Source organism: Saimiri boliviensis, chromosome 16 (genome assembly GCF_048565385.1).
Source record: "Saimiri boliviensis isolate mSaiBol1 chromosome 16, mSaiBol1.pri, whole genome shotgun sequence".
Taxonomy (NCBI): domain Eukaryota; kingdom Metazoa; phylum Chordata; class Mammalia; order Primates; family Cebidae; genus Saimiri; species Saimiri boliviensis.
In genome coordinates this window covers 42,937,609-42,957,118 of record NC_133464.1, presented here as the reverse complement: position 1 = coordinate 42,957,118, position 19,510 = coordinate 42,937,609, and the positions used below count along the sequence as shown (strand labels likewise).

Genomic DNA, 19,510 nt, shown 5'->3' with positions numbered 1-19,510 from the left:
ATAGTTCCCATGTTAAATTATTAAAAAAGAGCCTGGCACTTAGTCACCACTCTCTCTTGCTGCTTTTCTCTCACCATATGATGCTTGCTCCCCTTTCTTTTCTGCCGTGAGTGGAAGCTTCCTGAATTTCTTACCAGAAGCAGATGCTGGTGCCATGAATTTTTTACAGCATGCAGAATAGTGAGCCAAATAAACTTATTTTCTTCATAAATTACCCAGTCTCAGATATTTCTCTGTAGCAACACAAAATGGACTAAAACTGGCTGCATCCTACAAAAGTAATGTTTCATTTCCACTTCTATTGAGTTCAAAATATTTTAAAATTTATTTTAAGATTTTGTCTTTGACCCATAAGCTATTTAGAAGCATGTTGTTTAATCTCTACATATTATGATTTGTAGTTTAATTTCATTATGGTTTTAGAACATATGTTATATTTCTGTTTTTTTTAATTTTGTTGTGGTGTGTTTCATGGCCAATCTTAGCAAATGTTTGCGAGTTCAAAAAAACGTGCATCTTCTTGTTGGCTAGTCTATATAGATTTAAATTAAACCCAGATAATTTTTTATTTTTTTATTTTTATTTATTTTTATTTTTTTTGAGACGGAGTTTCGCTCTTGTTACCCAGGCTGGAGTGCAATGGCGTGATCTCGGCTCACTGCAACCTCCGCCTCCTGGGTTCAGGCAATTCTCCTGTCTCAGCCTCCTGAGTAGCTGGGATTACAGGCACGCACCACCATGCCCAGCTAACTTTTTGTATTTTTAGTAGAGACGGGGTTTCACCATGTTGACCGGGACGGTCTCGATCTCTTGACGTTGTGATCCACCCGCCTCGGCCTCCCAAAGTGCTGGGATTACAGGCTTGAGTCACCGCGCCCGGCAAACCCAGATAATTAATTGTGTTAGTGAGTTCAACTATGTCCTTACTGATTTTTCTGCCTAATGGATATTTCCATTTCTGATAGAAGGATATTTAAGTCTCCAACTATGTAAGTGGATTAACTACTTCTGCTTGCACTTCTATTAGTTTTTGATTCACATAATTTGGCACTCTATTGTTAGGTGTATATAGGTTAGAGATTGTTATGTCTTTTTGTAGAATTGTCCCCATTATCTTTATATAATTTTGATCTATGTTCCTGATGACTCACCTTGCTTTAAAGTCTGTTCTGCTTTAAATTGATATAACTACCTGTGGTTTTCTATTAGTGTTGGCATGGTATATTTTCTCCATCCACTTGCTTTTACTCTATATGCCTTTATATTTAAAGCTGTTTTCTTGTAGACAGTATTTAGGAGGTTAGTTTTATGAATCTCTCTGACAATCTCTGCTTTTAAATTGTGCATTTAGACCACTAATTTCAAAGTGATTATTGAACTAGTTGGATTAATATTAACTATATTTGTTACTGTTTTCTATTTTTCGCCCTAATTTTTTCTCGTTTGTCTTCCACTCTTTTTCCATACTTTTTGATTTCAACTGAGTATTTTAAATGATTCTATTTTTGTTTCCTTTCTTAGCATATCAACAATATAATTTTCCTACTTATTTTATTGGTTGCCCTGTAATAAATCTTTTAAGTTGTTGAAATTGCATATAGTACCTGCTTGGACCTCAACATGATACTTGATTCATCCAATCTTAGATTTAAATGGGTATTAGAGACAACATACATCAATACCGTCAATTTTGGTACTGAGAAATTAGACAGTATATATACATAAATCATTAATATCCGAATAAATGACTAAATGTTATTTCATGTGCTCTTAATATGCTCAATATAAATTTTTAGTTCTGTTATGCTCTCTATATTACACTCTGTTTAGCAACTTTTCCCATTTCTCTTTTTGCTAAAAGTTTCAATTTATTATCTTCCTGAGACCACATAGATAATGCACCAGTGTAAAATCACTTTGATTAAAATGATATTGATAAAATCTTCTATTTCATAAGTAAAAAATGTATGGTGCCTTCTGATTGTGTTTCAGATTATTTATTTGATCATGGAATTGACTCAAATCTCACTACTCTTAACTGTAGCTGTTCTCTATTCAGTTCCTTAGCCCTTCTGGGTTGTACATTTTGAAAATGGCATTTATTCAAATTTATCCTTCAGATTACAATTTTAATGTTACTTCTCTAGGAAAAATTGCCTTAATACCTAAACTAGGTCAGAGCTTGCACTTAGTCATTTTACCTTCACTTTTTTAATTAACATTCGTATTTCTTATTTACCACTGGTTTAATATGAATAATATGTTTTTTTAAAAATTTTTATTTTTTGACTCCCAAATCTCTTTTACTGAAGGGAATGGGCCTCTTTGGGGTCCTCACTGCACGGCTTGTTCATTGGCGCTGCTTCCCGAGTCAGATGAAGCACTGGGGCTTCATCACGTCGGGCAGCTCGGGTGGGCTGTAGAATGGCTCGATGCACAGGGCCTCAAAGGTGCCCTCTGCTCGGAAGGCCAGGCCTGTGGCCGTGCTATTTGACTGGTGAAGCCACACTCGCCCAGTGTCTTGCCATCATCGAAGAGTTGGTCATCCTGGTACTGCCACTGCTCATCGGGCGGGCGCTTGAGGATGCCCTCGACGATGCGCTTCAGTTCGAACACCGTGCTGGACTCCTTGGCATCTGTGAAGATGGTGGTCTTGTGGCACCGGATCATTAGGGACACGTCCTAGGGGTGGCGGGCCGGCGTGAGGACAAACCCTGGCCCGTGACGCAGCCCGGCTGCCTACATATCACAGCATGCATTATCATGAAGTGTAAGCACACTGCAGCCTGTGGATATATGTAATTTGCTCACAGTTTTATCTCTAGAATCTAAAACAGCCTTGGTCCGCTTAAGTTTTTTTTTTTTTTTTTTTTTTAAACCCGTATTTGCAGAGATAGAAAAAATAATGGGAAAGTAACTATGTCAGGGTTGTCATCACGCATAAGGAATTAAGGGAGTGAGTGCCCTCTGTGGGCTTAGGCATTCAATAGAAGTAAATTTTTAAATAGGAGGAGAAAAAAAAAATTCACCTATTCTTTGCTCTGCAAATTATTTTATATAATTTATTATTTTCTGATTTATCACTATAAGTCAAATTGCGTTCTCCCCAAATTCACATATTTAGATTCTAACCCTCAGTAACTTCAAATGTGACTGTTTATGGATATTAGGTTTTTAAAAATGTAATTAAGTTAAAATGAAGGATTTAAGGTGGGCTCTAATCCAATACGACAGGTGTCCCTATAAGAGAAGGAAATTTAGACTATAGAGAGGCTATACTAACATGAGCTTGTACAAGGGAAAAAGCCATGAAAGGACAAGCTAAGAAGATGGCCATCTACCCAAAAGCCAAGGAGAAAAGTCTTTGAAGTAACCAAACCTGCCAAAACCTTGATTTTGGACTTCGAACTTCTAAAACTGTAAAAAAATATATATATTTCTGTTGTTTAGGCCACCCAGTCTGTGGTTCTTTATTGTGGCAGCCAAAGCAGAATAAGACACCAACCCAGTGCACTTATTTCTCATCACAATAGCTGTTCTAATTATGATTTTTATATGAGCCACATAAACAAAATCTAATGCAGAAAAAAACTCACATTTGAATGGGATTTCAAAGAATAATTACTGAAAAAAACTATCTTGTGTTCTTAAAATATTTTACTTTCTTTTCTGTTTTATTTTGTGTTTTGGAGTAATTGTTTGTGTACATGTTCATTATTTGAGGAAGGAGATAAATTGTTTTGGAAAAGGAGTATTTTAATGACAAGTAAAATAAATTATCATTTGTATTTGTAGCTAAAATACTATTCCTTAAATTTTAATATATCTTGGGTCAAACATAGTGGCCCACACCAATAATTGCAGCACTTTGGGAGGCCAAGGCAGGTGGATTGCTTCAGCTTAGGAGTTCCAGATAAGTCATAGCAAGATGACAAAATCTTATCTCTATAAAAAATACAATAATTAGCCAATTGTGGTGGCACATGCTTGAAGTACCAACTACTCTGGAGGCTGAGGTGGAAGTATCACTTGGGAGGTGGAGGCTGCAGTGAGCAATGATTGTACCATTGCATTCCAGCCTAGGTAACAGAACAAAACTTTGTAAATCAATCCATCAATCAATCAGTCAATCAATCCTTTCATTCTCAGTGGGCACCATCAGCCAATAGCCAAAATCAATCTAACTTTCATATGCAAAGAAAAAATGCAAATGAAATAAGTAATTAATAGTTTGTACGTCTTCTACCTGTAATTCTATAATTGATCATATTATTATTTTATTGGATTTTATATTAGTGAGACTTTCAGAACTTTGTTTTGAAATATATACGTTTAATAATAAATTAAAAGTCAATTTTGACATCCCAATTTTTTTGCAAAACCAGTTAATTAATATTAGTTTGACTCTTACTAATGGCTTAAAATAATGTAGAAATCCTGTGATGCTAACAATTCATTTTTAAATGTCTCTTTTCACAAAGTCAATTTTAAGGTAACAATCACAATTCTTTAACTTTGATTTATAAGGCCTGTGATACCTTTTTGAAACAACATTGCATATCTCTATCTTGCAAAGTTGTCAGAGGAATATAGCAAATAAATTCAAATAGCAGTTCAGAAGACTTATTAGACTTTTCTGGGACACAGAAATGTTAAAGAAATCAGATATGCCAGAGGGACACATCACAATTTAAAACAAATTCTTTTTATGGAAGCTAACCTATATAACTTTTTTTTGCTCAGTTCTCACAAAACTCCACCATATCAACATACTCTCAGACAAGATTTATTAACATAGGATTTTGGTTACATATTTACATCTCAAAATTTTATTTCATAGTATATTAGCAGCTAGTCATTAAAATAATGTGCAGTATGTCATAAATAATTTAAACCATAGTTGTCTAAATAAGTAAAAAATATGTTTATATATTATCTTAATTTTTTATTATGAGTGTAATTGCTTGCTTACTAATCTACATAATCCTTTGTATCACAGTACCTGTCATTTTACTGAATTAATCTGCATTATTTTAACTAATTAAACAAAATTAAACTAAATTAAAAGAATACCATCAAGAATTTTAGACTGTCACTTAAGTATCATTTAGAAATGCATGTAAATACTTAAAAAATAAAAATTTAAAAACCTCAGGATGCACTAAAGAAAAAAATGTTCAGACAATATTAAAATTGATTTCCTAAGATAATTCTATAGCAATAAATTTAGGTTAAGAGCTGGAAAGGACAACATAAAATTGATTAAAAATGTATTAATAATAAAAACCACTACATTCACGTACTCTTGCTGTAGAATAATAGCAAAGTGCAGAAATAGTCTAGGTTCAAAAATACAAATGAGTTTTTTATTAAAATGTTTTAGCCTCTTACTTAAAGTAGACCAGAGAAGAGGTTTGGAATTTATTTCCAATTCTGCAATGTACTCAATGTGTGATCTTAAGTTGATACTTTTAACTTATTCTATGTTTTAATTATTATTATACTTTGAGTTCAGGGATCTATGTAAAGACGGTGCAGGTTTGTTATATAAGTATACATGTACCATGGTGGTTTGCTGCACCAATCAACCCATCATCTACATTAGGTATTTCTCCTAATACTATCCCTTCTCTAGGCCCCCACTCTTACAATAGGCCTCAGTGTGTTATGTTCCACTCTCTGTGTCCATGTGTTCTGATTGTTCAACACCCACTTTTGAGTGAGAACATGCTGTGTTGGTCATCTGTTCCTGTGTTAGTTTACTGAGAATGATGGTTTCCAGCTTCATCCATGTCCCTGCAAAGGACATTAACTCATCCATTTTTATGGCTGCATAGTATTGCATGGTGTATATGTGCCACATTTTCTTTATCCAGTCTATCATTGATGGGCATTTGTGTTGGTTCCAAGTCATTGCTATTGTGAATAGTGCTTCAGTAAAAATATATATATTCATGTAGAAATATTTATAATCCTTTGGGTATATACCCAATAATGAGATTGCTGGATCAAATGGTATTTCCAGTTCTAGATCCTTGAGGAATCACCATACTGTTGTTCACAATGGTTACATTAATTTATACTCTCACCAACCATGTAAAAGCATTTCTATATCTCCACATCCTCTCTAGCATCAGTTGTTTCCTGACTTTTTAATGATCTCCATTCTAACTGGCATGAGATGATATCTCATTGTGGTTTTATTTGCGTTTCTCTAATGACAGTGACGATGAGCATTTTTTAAATATGTTTGTTGGCTGCATAAATGTCTTCTTTTGAGAAATCTCTGTTTGTATCTCTTGACCACTTTTTGATTTTTTTCTTAAAAATTTAAGTTTTTTGCAGATTCTGGATATTAGCCTTGTGTCAGGTGGATAGATTGCAAAATTTTTCTTCGATTCTGTAGGTTGCCTGTTCACTCTGACAATAGTATCTTTTGCTCTTCAGAAGTTATTTGATTTAATTCTATCCCATTTGTCAATTTTAGCTTTTGTTGCTATTGCTTTTGGTGTTTTAGTCATGAAGTCTTTGTCCATGACTTTGTCCTGAATGGTATTGCCTAGGTTTTCTTCTAAGAATTTTTTTGGTTATAGGTCTTACATTTAAGTATTTAATCCATCTGGAGTTAATTTTTGTATAAGGTGTACGAAAAGGGTGCAGTTTCAGTTTTCTGCATATGAGCACCCAGTTTTCCCAGCACAATTTACTGAATAGGAAATCTTTTCTCCATTGCTTGTTCTTGTCAGGTTTGTCAAAGAGCAGATGGTTGTGGATGTGTGGCATTATTTCTGAGTCCTCTGTTCAGTTCCATTGATTTATATAGTTGTTTTGGTACCAGTACCATGCTGTTTTGGTTACTGTAGCCTTGTAGTATCATTTGAAGTCAGGTAATGTGGTGCCTCCAGCTTCGTTCATTTTGCTTAGGATTGTCTTGGGTATACAGGCTCTGTTTTGGTTCCCTCTGAAATTTAAAGTAGTTTTTTTTCTAATTCTGTGAAGAAAGTCAATGGTAGCTTGATACGAATAGCATTGAATCTATAAATTACTTTGGGTAGTATGGCCATTTTCAGGATATTGATTGTTCTATCCATGGACATGGAATATTTTTCCATTTGTTTGTGTCCTCATTTAATTGAGCAGTGGTTTGTAGATCTCCTTAAAAAGGTCTTTCATGTCCCTTGAAAGTTGTATTCTTAGGTATTTTATTCTCTTTGTAGCAATTTTAAATGGGAGTTCACTCATGATTTGGCTCTCTGATTTTCTATTATTGATATATAGGATTGTTTGTGATTTTTGCACATTGATTTTGTATCCTGAGACTTTGCTGAAGTTGCTTGTCAAGGAGATTTTGGACTGAGACTATGGGATATTCTAAATATATGTTTATGTCATCTACAAACAGAGATAATTTGACTTCTTCTCTTTCAATGTGAATACGCTTTATTTCTTTCTCTTGCCTGATTGCAATGGCCAGAACTTCCAATACTGTGTTGAATAGGAGTGGTGTTAAAGGACATTGTTGTCTTGTGCCAATTTTCAAGGGAATGCTTCCAGTTTTTGCTCATCCATTATGATATTGGCTGCGGGTTTGTTATACATAGCTTTTGTTATTTTGAGACACATTCCATTAATGCCTAGTTTATTCAGAGTTTCTATCATGAAGGGGTGTTGAATTTTAACAACTTTGTTGCATCTACTGTTATAATCATGTGGTTTTTGTCATTGGCTCTGTTTATGTGATGGATTACATTTCTTGATTTGAGTACATTGAAGCAGCCTTGCATTGCAGGGATAAAGCAAATTTGATTGAGGTGGATAAGCTTTTTGATGTGGTACTGGATTCAGTTTGCCAGTATTTTACTGAGGATTTTTGCATCGATGTTCATCAGGGATATTGGCCTAAAATTTTCTTTTTTTGTTGTGTCTCTGCCAGATTTGGTGTCAGGATGATGCTGATCTCATAAAAGTAATTAGGGAGAAGTCCCACTTTTTCTTCTTCTTTTTTTTTGGAATAGTTTCAGAAGGAATGGTGCCAGCTCCTTTTTGTGCCTCTGGTAGAATTCAGCTGTGAATATGTCTGGTCCTGAGCTTTCTTTGGTTGGTAGGCTATAAATTACTGCCTCAATTTCAGAACTTTCATTGGTCTGTTCAGAGATTTGATTTCTTTATGGTTTAGTCGTGGGAGGTGTATTTGCCCAGGAGTTTATCCATTTCTTCCAGATTTTCTGGGGTTTCTTGCTGTAGAGGTGTTTATAGTATTCTCTTATGGGAGTTTGTATTTCTGGGGGATTAGTGGTGATATCCTCTTCATCATTTTGTTTATTGTGTCTATTTGTTTCTTCTCCCTTTTATTCTATGATAGTCTGGCTAACAGTATATCTATTTTGTCAATCTTTTCAAAAACCATGCTGCTAGACTCATTGATTTTTTAAAATGGTTTTTTATGTATCTATCTCCTTCAGTTCTTCTCTGATCTTACTATTTCTTGTCTTCTGTTAGCTTTTTAATTTGTTTTCTCTTGCTTCTCTAGTTCTTTTAATTCTGTTGCTAGGGTGTCAATTGTAGATCTTTCTTGATTTTTCCTGGGGCATTTAGTGCTGTACATTTCCCTCTAAACACTGCTTCAGCTGTGGCCAGGAGATTCTGGTATGTTGTGTCTTTGTTCTCATTTGTTTGAAAGAACTTTTTATTTCTACCTTTGTTATTTACCCAGTAGTCATTCAGGAGCAGGTTTTTCAGTTTCCATGTAGTTTTGTGGTTTTCAGTTAAGTTTCTTAATCCTGAGTTCCAATTTGATTGCACTGTGGTCTGTGAGACTGGTAGCTATGATATCTGTTCTTTTGCACTTCGTGAGGAGTGTTTTACTTCCAATTATGTGGTCAATTTTAGAATAAGTTCAATGTGGTGCTGAGGAAAGAAAAATGTATATTCTGTTGATTCAGGGTGGAGAGTTCTGTAGATGTCTATTAGGTCTGCTTGGTCCAGAGTTGAGTTCAATTCCTGAATATCCTTGTTAATTTTCTGTCTCCTTGATCTAATAGTGACAGTGGAGTGTTAAAGTCTCCCATTATTATTGTATGGGAGTTGAAGGTCTTTGTAGGTCTCTAAGAACTTGCTTTATGAATCTGGCTGCTCCTGTATTGGGTGCATATCTATTTAGTATAGTTAGCTTTTCTGGTTGCATTGATCTTTATACCACTATGCAATGTTCTCTTTGTCTTTTTTGATGTTTGTTGGTTTAAAGGGTAACCAACAAAGGATTGCTTACACTATCCAGGAGTTAGGATTGTAACTAGAATTATAATCCCTGCTTCTTTTTGCCTTCCATTTGCTTGGTAAATCTTTCTCCATCCCTTTATTTTGAGCCTATGTGTGTCTTTGCACATGAGATGGGTCTCCTGAATACAGCACACCAATAGTTCTTAACTCTTTATCCAATTTGCCAGTCTGTGTCTCTTAATAGGGATATTTAGCCTGTTTACATTTAAGGTTAATTTTGTTTTTTGTAAATCTGATTCAGTCATTATCATGCTACCTGGTTATTTTGCCTGTTGATGCAGTTTCTTCATTGTGTCAGTTGTCTTTACAATTTGGTATGTTTTTGCAGTGGCTGGTACCAGTGTTTTCTTTCCATATTTAGCGCTTCCTGCAGGAGCCCTTGTAAGGCAGGTCTGGTGGTGACAAAATCTCTCTCCATTTGCTTGTCTATAAAAGATTTTACTTCTCCTTAGCTTATGAAGCTTGGTTTGGCTGAATATGAAATTCTAGGTTGAAAAGTTTTTTCTTTAAGAGTGTTGAACATTGACCAACACTCTCCTCTGGCTTGTAGCGTTTCTGCAGAGACATCCACCATTGTTTTGATGGGCTTCCCTTTGCGGCTTACCTGACCTGTCTCTTTGTCTACCCTTAACATTGTTTCCTTCATTTCAACACTGATGAATCTGATGATTATGTATTTTGGAGATGCTCTTCTCAAGAAGTACCTTAACGGTGTTCTCTGTATTTCCTGATTTGAATGTTGGCCTGTCTTGCTAGGTTAGGGAGGTTCTCCTGGATCATATCCTGAGGAGTGTTTTCCAGTTTGGTTCCATTCTCCCGGTCACTTTCAGGTACACCAACCAAAGGTGGATTTTGTCAGTTCGTAGTCCTATATTTCTTGGAGGCTTTGTTCATTCCTTTTTGTTCTTTTTTCTCTAATCTTGTCTTCCTTATTTCTTTAATTAAGTTAATCTTCAATCTCTGATATCCTTTCCTCCATTTGGTCGGTTTGGCTATTAATAATTGTATATGCTTCATGAAGTTCTCGTGCTGTGTTTTTCAGCTCCATCAGGTAATTTATATTCTTCTCTAAACTTGTTATTCTAGTTAGCAATTCCTCTAATCTTTGTTTAAAGTTTTTAGTTTCCTTGCATTGGGTTAGAACATACTTCTTTAGCTTAGAGGAGTTTGACAATCACTCCCCTTCTGAAGTCTACTTTTGTCAGTTTGTCAAACTTATTCTCCATCCAGTTTTTTTCTGTTGATTGTGAGGAAGTGTAATCCTTTGGAATAGACGAGGCATTCTGGTTTTTGGAATTTTCAGCATTTTTGCGCTGTTTTTTCCTCATGTTTGCTGATTTACCTACCTTTGGTCTTTGATATTAGTGACCACTGAATGTGGTTTTTGTGTGGTTACCTTTTTTGTTGATGCTGCTGCTATTTTTTTCTATTTGTTAGTTTTTCTTCTAACAGTCAGGGCCTTCTGCTGCAGGTCTCCTCGAGTTTGCTGGAGGTCCAGTTTAGACCCTGTTTTCCTAGGTATCACCAGTGGAGGCTGCACAACAGCAAAGATTGCTGCCTGTTCCTTCTTCTGGAAGCTTTGCCCCAGAGGGCCATCTGCCAGAGCTCTCCTATATGAGATACCTGTTGACCTGTGCTGGGAGGTGTTTTTCAGTCAAGAGACATGGGGTCAGGGATCCACTTGAGGAGGCAATCTGTCCCTTAGCAGAGCTTGAGTGTTGTGCTGGGAGATCCACTGCTCTCTTCAGAGCCACCAGGCAGAAATTTTTAAGTCTGCTGAAGTTGTGCCCACAGCTGCCCCTTCCCTCAAGTGCTTTGTCTCAGGGATATGGGAGTTTGATCTATAAGCCCCTGACTGGGTGCTGCCTTTCTTTCAGAGATGCCCTGCTGAGAGAGGAGGAATCTAGAGAGGCTGCCTGGCTACAGTGGCTTTGCTGAGCTTTCGTGAGCTCCACCTAGTGCAAACTTCTGGGTGGCTTTGTTTGCACTATGAGGGGAAAACAGTTTGGGAGGCTGAGGTGGATGTATCACCTGAGGTCAGGAGTTAGAAACCAGCCTAGCCAACATGGTGAAACACTATCTATAATAAAAATACAAAAAAATAGGTGGATGTGGTGGCATGCCCCTGTTGTCTAAGCTACTTGGGAGGCTGAAGCCGGAAAATCACCTGAACCCCGGAGGCAGAGGTTGCAGTGAGCCAAGATCATGCCACAGCACTCCAGCCTTGGCAACAGAGGGAGACTCTGTATCAACAACAACAGAAAGCCTAAAGAAGGGTTAATTAACACAAGTTAATGTAACCCAAAGTGTGAACTTCCAACAGATCCCAGCTTAGAGAATATTTGTTAGTACAAGATAAGTATAGAAATCGAGAGTAGAGGGTGAGATACATTTACCACAATTTGAATTTACTATAACATCCAATAACATAGTCAGTGGATTTGAGTCATTGAATAGGATATTGATCACTTCAGGTGTTATCAATGTCATGGTATCACAGTAAGACCCCACTAATATGCATGGTATTTTATATTTATTATTTAGAATATTTGAGTTTATCACAATTACATCAAAGATGATTGAAAATCTGAGAAAATAATATTACTCATATGTTACTTTCAAAATTATTTTAATTCAACTTATGCTTATTTTGTAATTTAAATTTATCAATTATGAACATAGAATTAATATTTTTACTTTAATTAGATAAGCTTCACTTGATTCACGTAGTTTTAAGAAAATATACTTTTTCATAATACTTCAGTAGTCATCAATGATAATGAAATTAATTTAGAAGAAAGGACAGCCTATGAAGTTCTTTTCGGTTTTACTCAGAACAACAGTGCTGTATGTTGAGTTTGATTTGTTAGCCATAAGTGATGGTGAAGTGATGTAATCATCATTCAATATTTACAGGTATATCTGAACTTAAATTAAACAAAAATCTTTAAAATGTAAGCATTTTCTATTTAACAAGTCCAGGAAAAAAATAAAATCCCTAAGAGCTTCATAAATAAAGAGTATTTGGACTAAGAATTGGACAAAAAGAAATGTCCAGTAATCCATAAGTTAATATGAGTGTTTTGTGGACTCATAAAGTAGCATTCTAGGACTTTAAAAGAAAAAAAGAAAGAAAGAAAGATAGATAGGTAGATAGATAGATGTAGACAATAAGATTTATGATATTTAGATATGTTGATAATATAAAGTGGCTGAAGTATTATGGAAAGATTTCATTAAAGATGTTTTTTTGAAATACTGTGTCATTCTGCAACAAAGAAGATAGCTCAAGCATCTCCTTCCAATGACCTCATTAGAACCATCACATCTTCAGAAACTTGCTATGATATCAAAGCAAACTATAAGAAAAAAAAAATCTGACAAAGTATTTTTAAATGCAATTCACTCAATTTGCTTTGTATTAACATGACAAGCTCGTCACATATGTGTAATCTGAAGACAATTATTTGATATGAATACAGCTATATTCAAGTCACATTTAATGTTTGAAAAAAAGTGGGCTAGTTGATAATAAAAGCAGACATCTAGAGAGTTAGGAAGCAAATCAAGAGGGTTAGTATTCCCAAATTCTGAGTGAATTTAGTATTTCAATCAAGAAGAAATGAATTTCCTATGGTGATGCATGATGAAAAAGGACTATAATTACCCTGAGGTAAGTCAGTTGGCAATAAGCATTTCATCATGTGCTCTTGGTCATAGACATCAGATTACAACATTTATAGAATGAATAAGATATTCAAAACTGAAGATGAATAAAGGAAGTGGTTATGTAGAATTCTGTCTCATGTCTGTCTAAGGTGGGATGGAAGGTGAGTAAGCTGGTAGAGCAAAACAATAAGCTTAGACAACTCTTTCTTAATGCTTATGTATATTTGATAAAGGAAGAGTGTTGAGAGGTAAATAGTAAACATGGATGTAGTTGATAATCATAAAGAAAATCTCTTGAGGGATTTTAATACTGAACTCAAGTGGAGCTTTTTTGTTTGTTTATTTTAGAAAGGAATGAAATTTTGGTGTAAGGTGTCAGGAAGGGGTCCTGTTTCTGCATTCTGCACATGGCTAGCCAGTTTTCCCAACACCATTTATTAAACAGGGAGTCCTTTCCCCATTGCTTGTTTTTGTCAGGTTTGTCGAAGATCGGATGGTTGTAGATATGTTGTATTTCCTCTGAGACCTCTGTTCTGTTCCATTGGTCTATATCTCTGTTTTGGTACCAGTACCATGCTGTTTTGATTACTGTAGCCTTGTAGTATAGTTTGAAGTCGAGTAGTGTGATGCCTCCTGCTTTGTTCTTTTTGCTTAGAATTGACTTGGCTATGCAGGCTCTCTTTTGGTTCCATATGAAGTTTAAGGTGTTTTTTTTTCTAGTTCTGTGAAGAAGGTCATTGGTAGCTTGATGGGAATAGTGTTGAATCTGTAAATTACTTTGGGCAGTATGGCCATTTTCACGATGTTGATTCTTCCTAACCATGAACATGGAATGTTTCTCCATCTGTTTGTGTCTGCTCTTATTTCGTTGAGCAGTGGCTTGTAGTTCTCCTTGAAGAGGTCTTTTATGTTCCTTGTTAGTTGTATTCCTAGCCAAATGCCCATCGATGATAGACTGGATAGGGAAAATGTGGTACGTATACACCATGGAATATTACGCAGCCATCAAAAACTATGAGTTTGCATCCTTTGTAGGGACATAGATGAATCTGGAAACCATCATTCTCAGCAAACTGACACAAGAGCAGAAAATCAAACACCGCATGTTCTCACTCATAGGCGGGTGTTGAACAATGAGAACACATGGACACAGGGAGGGGAGCACTACGCACTGAGGTCCTTTGGGGGGAAATGGGGGAGGGACGGGGGTTGGGGAGGTGGGAAGAGATAGCATGGGGAGAAATGACAGATACAGGCGAGGGGAAGGAAGGCAGCGTACCACACTGCCATGTGTGTACCTATGCAACAATCTTGCATGTTCTTCACATATACCACAAAACTTAAAATGCAATAAAAAAAGGAATGAAATGACTAAAATGAGAGAGGAGACTGAGTGAGAACGGGTGCAAGTGAATGTAACAATGATAGTTAGCTTGATGCCAATTCCCAACTTTTATGTAAATGTATATGGGGTTTCATATGCTTATTCCCGGTACTTTCTTTAACCAATTGTAAGTCAACTTTCTGTCATAGTTATATGTATCTATAATTTTTATTTTCTATTTGAATATAAACTGTCAAAGCAAGACTTTAAAAAATACTCTGCATCTATTATCTGGTAGAGGGCATAAGACAAACAAATGCTCAATAAAACTTCACCAGAAGAATCACTGCAGGTGATTGCTGGTCATGGGCATGTCATGTCCATGGAGAATGAGCTAAGAGTCAAGAGGACAAACAGTGAAAAACACAGTAACATGTATATTTAGCATCTGTTCACTTTCTGGAAGCAGGTAAAGTAGCTATAATGGAGAGGGAGCTCCACACATATTACATGCATACATGCAACACTTACTTTTCCCATATTACACCTGTTTCAACACGTGAAGCATATTGGAGAAAGATTCAGTAGATTAGCTATTTGCATGACACACACTGGTAAACAGAAATGACTCCAAGTAATAAAATGGAATCCAAAAAGTATAGGTAACTTGGAAACCAATCAAGAAAATGAAAAAAATGTTTTGATCTCATTGAGATATGAATAAATATGTAGATGCGATAGAGTGGTAACTTAGCAGCATGTGCGAACTCAACTTTGTTAGATTTTAAGTAGATTTGAAATTTAAGATAAGAGTTTGAACTCCCAAACTATTAGGAGTCAAGGAAGTATTAAACAAACAAACAAACAACAACAACAACAACAAAAACGGCCTGTTGTACAGAGCCAGTTTTACAGATAAGAGAGTCTAGTCATTTTCAAATCTCAACAAAACAGTGGAGTCCTGTCAAAACAAAGGGGATAAATTAGAGAAATAACCACACACTATATTTGCACATGCCCACTTGGGAAAATGAAAATAGGCTTGAGACCTATAAATGTATTTTTCTTAAAGAAAATCCCTGAGAGTTAGTTATTTATATAAATCTTTTTTTATTTAAAACATTTATATTTAAAACGTGTTATTTTCTAATATTTAACTGGTGCAAGTTTCACACTTAAGAGCTCCAGATGTGCCAGGAAAAGAAAATATGACATCTGGAAACATTTCTTTACAGTCATTACAAGAGAAGATTAATGATAAATTGTACACACAGAGATGCTCATCATGGGAGAACAATCCAACATAGGATATGGTGAAATGTTATCAATATAAAAACAATTGAATAAATTTGATTGATTGACTTTCTGCACAATAATACACCTAGTCTTACAAATAAACTCCAATTAACTATGCATTTACATAGTTATTTACACACTGCATTTTCATATCCAGAAAACAAGTGTTTACATTAATAGATTCTCTTTAGTTTTTACATGGTATTATTGATGAAAACGCACAGGATTTAGATGGATGAATATGATGAATTATTTTCTTTGAGAAGTTACACACCAAAAATAAAGTTAAAAAGAAAAATACAATGAATAAGCTAGTATGTGGAGATTTTAAGTCTTCAACATTTGTGGATGTGTTTTGAAATTGTTATAAATATATGGTGATTAGGAAATGGATTTAGTCCACATTTTAGGATAACTATTATTGTATTAACCAAAACCTAGCTACAAATTATTAAAGTTAATGCTGAAATTATTAAATAAAATTTGAAAGCACACTACTTGTCCCAAGTGAAGAAGTTGTGTTATTATTTGTATATATGTAGAGAATTTTGAGGGCAGCTTCAACATAGGGCATAGGAAATGTTTGTAATAAAGACAAATTGGAACAATACTTAGAACATCCAAAACTGATAACATGCAGAAACCATTAAATATATGAATATCTTATAACACATGTAAAGGAAATTTTAAAATATGCAAAACAAAAAGAATAAAACTAATAATCTCTCTCAGTCTTCTTGGAATAAAATCTTCAGGCAAGAGACCAACTAATAATGTAAACAAATGGCTTCTTAAGGAGATAAGAGTACATTCCAAGAGAGTCGTGGGTTGACCTGGCTGGAAAACAGCTCTTGGCTGGTCTGACTGGAAAACAGCGATAGTAGGAGCAAGGGTTAAGTAGTAGCAGAGACAGTACACTCTGAAAGACAAGGCAGAGCAGACTGCTAAAAAGAGAATGTAATGAGCCAGCAGCAACTTAGAACATTCGACCTTGCAGCTTTTTATATAGGACTCTTTCTTTTCGTTCTTGCCTCTATCTCAAGTCTTCGCCTTTGTCTAGTTTCCCACTTCTGCCTGAAGTCTCTGCCTTTTCCATGCCTAGTTTCTACCCCAGGTTTGTAGGATTCCCTCTTACTGTCAGGTAAAGTGCATGTGCAAACCTAGTGTTGAATATAAATTCTACCTGATGTCAGGCTTGCTCATAACCACCACTAGGAAGGTTGTATTGCAGTTATATCTGTATTTGTTGTGCCTGCATATCTCTTCGGAGTTTTTCCTTGGCCCTCCTTTCCTTTTTGTCAGCATTTAGCTAGCTACATGCTGACAGTTTAACTTCAAAATGTGAAATCACTGGGTGTCTTAAAGGTCATTTCCTTCTGCATAGTTGTTTTCCCTCCTCCCTGATTATATATAACATGTATATTTTGGGTGGTCTTTGGGGTGTAAAATATTTCCGACTTCATTTTTTCAGAGGTTCCTCCTCTTGCTGATGTCAAGCTGTCTCCCTGTTTCAACATTCTAAAAGAAGACTATCTTATCTCCAGGTCAGATTCTGAAGTAAGGGCCTTGAGAAACTGCCATAGTCCATTTTAACACTGCTATAAAGAACTGCCTGAGATTGGGTAATTTAGGAATAAAAGAGGTTTAATTTACTCACATTTCTGCAGGCTATACAGAAAGAATGGCTGAGAGGCCTCAGGAAACACGCAATCATGGTGACAGGCAAAATTGAAGTAAGCACATCTCACCAGCGTAGAGCAGGAGAGAGAGAAAGAGCAAAAGGAAGTGCTACACACATTTAAACAACAAGATATCACGACAACTCACACACTATCATGAGAATAGTAAGAGGGAAATCCACCCCCATGATTCGATCACCTCCCACCAGGTTCCTCCCCCAACACTGGGAATTACAATTCAAAATGAGATTTGAGTATGGACATGCTGTCAAACAATATCACTCCATTCCTGTCCACTCCCAAATCTTATGTCCTTCTCACATTTCAAAACACAATCATGCTTTCCCAACAGTCCCCTAAAGTCTTAAGTAATTTTAGCATTAACTCAAAATTCCAAGTCCAAAACCTAAACTGAGACAAGGCAAGTTCCTTCACCTATGAGCCTGTAAAATCAAACAAGTTAGTTAGTTCCAGAAAACAATGTGGATACAGATGTTAACTAAATACTTCCATTTCCAAAGGGAGAATGGAAGGTAAAATGGAAGTAGGCACATCTCACCAGGTAGAGCAGGAGAGAGAGATTTCTATTTCTCCCTTTGGAAATGGAAGGGAGATGTAAGTCCGTTTGGACTTACATACTCCATGCAAGTCCAAAACCCAAGAGGGTAGTTATATCTTAAGGCTATAAAATGATATTTTTTGACTCCATGTCTCATATTCAGGCATGCCAATGCAAGGATTGGGCTCCCAAAGGTTTGGGCTGTCCCACTCCTATGACCCTGCAGGGTATGTCCCCTGAAGTTGCTTTCAAAGGCTGGTATTTAGTGCCTATGACTCCTCCAGGTGGATGGTGCAAGTTGTCAGTGGATATACCATTTTAGGGTCTGGAGGGTCATCTTTTCACAGCTGTGATAGACGCTGTCCCAGTGGGGACTCTGTGTTGGGGCTCCAACCCCGCATTTCTCCAATGCACTGCTCTATTAGAGGTTCTCCATGAAGGCTTTGTCTCTGCAACAGATTTCTGCCTGGACATCCAGGCATCTTTGTACATCCTCAAAAATCTAGGCAGAGACTCTTAAGCCTCAATTCTTGCCTTCTGTGTACCTGCACACCATAAGGAATTGACTAAGGCTTGGAGCTTTCACTGGCTAGACTGTACTTGGGCCCCTTTTAGCCACGGCTGGAGTTCTGAGTAGCTGGGATACAGGGAACCATGTCTTAAGGCTGTATGGACCAGCAGGTCCCTGGGCCTGGCTCACAGAATCATTTTTCCACCTAGGTCTACAGACCTGTAATTAGAAGGTCTGCTGTGAAGGAACATTTGTCTTCTCTTTACTTATGCAAATTTCTACAGTCTTGAATTCTTCTCTAGAATATTGATTTTCTTTTAAACTGTATGGTCAGGCTGCAAATTTTTCCAAACTTTTATGCCCTGCCTCCCTTGTAAATATAAGTTCCAATTTTAGGTCATTTTTTTGTTTATGCAAATAAGTTTAGGCTTTTACAAGCAGCCAGGCCACATCTGGAATGAATTGCTGTTCAGAAATTTCTGAATTAACTGTTTCTGAATTAACTCTTTCAAGTTCTAAGTTCCACAGATCTCTAGAACAGGAGTTTAATGCCACCTGTCTCTTTGCTAAAGCACAGCAAGAGTGACCTTTACTCCAGTTCCCAGTGAGTTGTTCATCTTCAACTAAGACCACCTCAGCCTGTACTTCACTGTCCACATCACTGTCAGCATTTTGGTCACAACCATTCAACAAATCTCTAGGGATTTCCAAACTTACCAAATCTTCCTGTCTTCTTTTGATCCCTCCATACTGTTCCAACCTCTGGCCATTACCCAGTTTGAAAGTTGCTTCCAAATTTTCAGGCATCTTTATGTTATAGCCCACTTCTCTGGTACCAATTTTCTGTATCAGTCCATTCTCACACTGCTACCTAAGACTGTTTTATTTATGAAGAAAATATGTTTAATTGACTCACAGTTCTGCTGGCTATGCAGGAAGCATGGCTGAGAGGACTCAGGAAACATATAACCATGGCAGAGACACAGAGGAAGCCAGCACATGTGACCATGGTGGAGCATGTAAGAGAGAACAAAGGATAAAGTGCTATACACATTTAAACAATGAGATTTCATGAAAATTCACTCAATTTCACAAGAAAAGCAAGGGGGAAAATCTGCCCCCATGATCCAATCACCTCCCACCAAGACCCTTCCAAAACACTCAGAATTATAACTCAAAATGAGATTTGGGTG

General features: G+C 36.3%; 1 pseudogene; it reads right to left on the bottom strand.

Moving 5' to 3' along the window:
- Window positions 1-2,334: 2,334 nt before the first annotated feature.
- Window positions 2,335-19,124, bottom strand: LOC101036845 (elongin-B-like; annotated as a pseudogene).
- Window positions 19,125-19,510: the final 386 nt, after the last annotated feature.